The sequence below is a fragment of the Phaseolus vulgaris genome, chromosome 3, assembly GCF_051622355.1.
Source record: "Phaseolus vulgaris cultivar YP4 chromosome 3, ASM5162235v1, whole genome shotgun sequence".
NCBI classification, from domain to species: domain Eukaryota; kingdom Viridiplantae; phylum Streptophyta; class Magnoliopsida; order Fabales; family Fabaceae; genus Phaseolus; species Phaseolus vulgaris.
The window spans coordinates 51,028,901-51,032,698 of record NC_143500.1 but is presented as its reverse complement, the minus strand read 5'-3'; the positions used below and the strand labels follow the sequence as shown (position 1 = coordinate 51,032,698).

General features: G+C 27.1%; 1 long non-coding RNA gene across 1 annotated transcript; it reads right to left on the bottom strand.

Annotated features, from left to right (window-relative positions):
* Positions 1-360: 360 nt before the first annotated feature.
* On the bottom strand, positions 361-1,855 carry LOC137805975 (uncharacterized). The gene is made up of 3 exons (XR_016519668.1): positions 1,705-1,855; positions 1,479-1,553; positions 361-699 (listed from the first exon to the last, which is right to left on the bottom strand). It is a non-coding gene; the product is annotated as an uncharacterized LOC137805975 (long non-coding RNA).
* Between the last annotated feature and the right edge of the window lie 1,943 nt (positions 1,856-3,798).

Below are 3,798 nucleotides of genomic sequence, written 5' to 3'. Positions count from 1 at the left end.
TTGCAAGGCTGTTGCCATTATCACTATTGCCCGAGCTAAGTTGGGCATATCTACTGGCGAAGGAGGAGTAAGTGGACTACGTGCCATCTACTAAGCACGTAAAGAATTGGGTTAGAAATTACTAAAATTTTCAGCTACATCTTTAAGACAAATTAACTTAAAATAAATAATCACACAAAATAGATACAAAATCAATCAAGACTTATCTCTAAAATGTACTCTAACGGTTTAGAATTAAGATAGAAAATAATCTTGATCCAGTCATGAGTGTGCACCCTCACCACTCTATCAAGATTCTTTTCATTCTTAATACTTTCATCTTTATTCATAACAATTAATTTGACTCAAACACAAACAAGATTTCAAGAAAAACAACTTTGTCAAACATCTTATTAGAAACTTTTAACTAAGTCTTGAGGCTAGACTTAAACAAAAATCTACACGCAGGAGAAACAAAATAAACCCACTACCCTCAGGTTATCCTAAGGATGAACCGACTCTGATACCATTAAATGTAACACCCCATAATTTACATATAACTATTACAATACCGGTTTTACATATTTCTATACAAGCTTACCGTTTTTCAAAATATTCCTAATACGTGATTAGGACATATAGAAATACAAATATTCACAATATAAGTTTCAAAATCAACGCCTTAAAACTCTTCTGATCCTCAGACACCTGTAAGATCATCTGCTCGTGTACGTAGTACAGTCATCGCAGTTCAAACACAACAAGAAAAGCAAGGGTAAGCTAGTGAAAATAGAATTTTATAATATACGCAATTAAATCAAAAGAGAAAACCAAGTTACATGATCAATTTCTCAAATTATACAATCTTCTTCAAATCCCAACATTAAAACAATCACATAGATCTCACATGGATCTACACATCCAAGATATTCAACAAACAACGTCTTCCGGAAGACCCGTATTAAGTAAGTCCTACCAGAGACTATCACCTGATCCAAAGATTACCAGCGAATCCAACATAAAGGATCAGGGTAAGTTCAATACAACCCAAGCCGTGCATCTCATATGTCACGGTGTGCATGAACTCCCCCATCAGCTTCTCACCACCTGATATCTTAATCTATGTGACTTAGATCATCAGTGAAGCTCGGAGATCTCTGTTACCACATAGGCATCAATACTTAATACACAGCAAACATCAGTCCATACATTATCCCAAATGTATGAATTCAATTCCATACCATTCCGTCAATACAATATCATTCCAAACACGATCCACAACATTAAAAAACGTAATTAAAATAAAAAAAACAATACTTAAATATTAAACCATCAAAATATAATATTTTTGCAAATTTAAATAACATATAAACAAACAACCCAATATATATAACACACAACATGCCTGCAAGAAAAATTGAATATTGGGACCACGTCCCTTCCGCATTCAGATCTTCTATCCTAGGGTGCTATTAAAAATTAAATTTAGCTTCCCTTACCTCAATTGCTTGCTTTCCAAGCAACTTTTAGAATTTTATTCCCCACCGTTTGGATAAGCTTCAAGATTTACGGGCCTAATGCAAATTATCCAAACATAACAAAATTTCAGTATATAATAGAATAAGTTGAGAGGATTAAACTTCTCAACTGACCCCACCAAGATTGATAACTAAATCCTAAAGAAAAATAGAGAACAAAGGATATTTAGAGTAAAAATGAACTTACTCTGTTTGAAAATCTGATCGGGTAGAAATGTTCCTTAACTCTTCTGCTACAGCGTGGTATGATCAGATTCTAAAATAGATGAAGATTGGGAGAGAAATTAAGAGAGAGAGAAGAGAATTGGAGAGAGAGAGAAAGAAAGAATGTGTGTGACGGTGGGTCTTTGGCTTCTGCTTCTTTTTTATACTGTTACACAACCAACCATGTTTGATATATATTTGCTAACGAAATAAATTTCAATATTAATTCAGAATAGAAAATAAAAAAATTTAAGAAAAGTTATACTATATAACATTTAAATACAACAATTAAATTAACGATAACTTGTAAGTAATAAATCTTATACTTTTTGAAGTAGTTAGTTATATATTGATATTTGAATGGACAAGTGTTCTAGGAATTTATCGACATACATATCTTCATGAGTATACATCTTTAAATCCAAAAACAATAGAATTGTTCTCAATCAATTCTAAATATCTTTCTGATTGTCTAAACAAATTTAATGAAGGAAGAGGGACCCACATCCGTTAGTAACCTTTAAATATGAAATATTAATAATTATGGAAGATTAATAATTGTAAATTAATATATATATAATAGAGAGAAAATCCAAATCTTCAATTTTTTTGCTGAAAGATTCAATGTAACTGTATCAAAAATTGGACTTAGAGAATATTGCCTAGATTTTGCTGGAGGAATTTTTTTAGCTACATATAACATCATTTTTTGAGTTTATCGATGACTTTATGGTAATTTGAATTTTTGGACCCCTTGGTATATCCAAGATTTTCGACAGATTGAATGTTACTCATAAATATGTGTCCAATGAAAATATCTGGTAGAGTAAAAAATTTATTTTGGATATGTTTAGAAGAATTTTTTTTATACAATAAAAAAATCATTAAATAAAAATCAATTTAAAAAAAAACAATAATAATTTGTTATAATGATTAAATTAGAAATACTTTAAAGATTAAAAAAATTATTAATTTTTAAATTAGATTCAATTATTGATAAATAATTTTTAAATTGGTATTTGATTAGAATCTAAATAATTAGTAATTTAGAAATCAATAATTTTTTTAGTTTTTAAAATGGTCTATATTTAATCATTATAACAACTAATTATTTTTTGTTTCTAAAATTTATTTTTATTTAATGATTTTTTGTAAGAGAAAAAACTGAGAAAAAAATATATTAAATTTACATAAGTCAAAATTAATTTATAATAATTTTCTCATATAATTTGTATAAAAAATTATTCATGAATAAGTTCATTCTATTTCATAAAAAATATTTTCTTCTTTACTTTGTGTCTTAAACTTATTAGAAAGAGACTCTTATAAACATATTCTTATTAAGAATATTCTATAAACATACTATATGATACAATACTTAATGGTTGCAACAATAAGTGCACAAATTACGTAAGGAAAGTGGTTTTAATTATATAGTGCAGGAAAATTTGTAGATTTGTAGATTTGCTGCATAATCGATTGTAATTTGGTTCTCTATAGTGTTGAAAATATATAGATTTGTTACACTGTTAGGGGTGTCAAACATGTATAGCATGTATAGGTTCTTACAAGTTTTTGTAGTTCGTGAGAGATATTCTTCGATATTATTTTGATAATTATATTATTTTGATAATTGTATAAAGGTTGGAATATTTTAAAATAATTTTTTTTAATTTTTTTAATTTTTTAATTTAATTTTTAAGTAAAGTGCATAGATTTTACACATTAATAAATTATTATTTTAATTATATTTATTTTATTTTTTAATTTAAAATATTATTATAATTGTAAATGAAATGTGTGATTGTTTGGGTGTTAAAAATAAACTTTTCCTAAAAAAAAAAATTAATGCACAAAATTGGCCTGCAAAAACTATTGTCTATGACAAAAACAGAAGTTCCACAATAATTTTGAAAATGGTTATGAAAATATACATGAGAAAGTGACATTTGTCACAGATTTTTTTTTAAAAAGTCAATATCGTAACTAGGTGTACAAAAAGTAGTTTATAACAAAAATTGTTTAACTGTATTATTTCTAAACTGAGGAAAAAAATCAAATTAATTATTTTTATTAA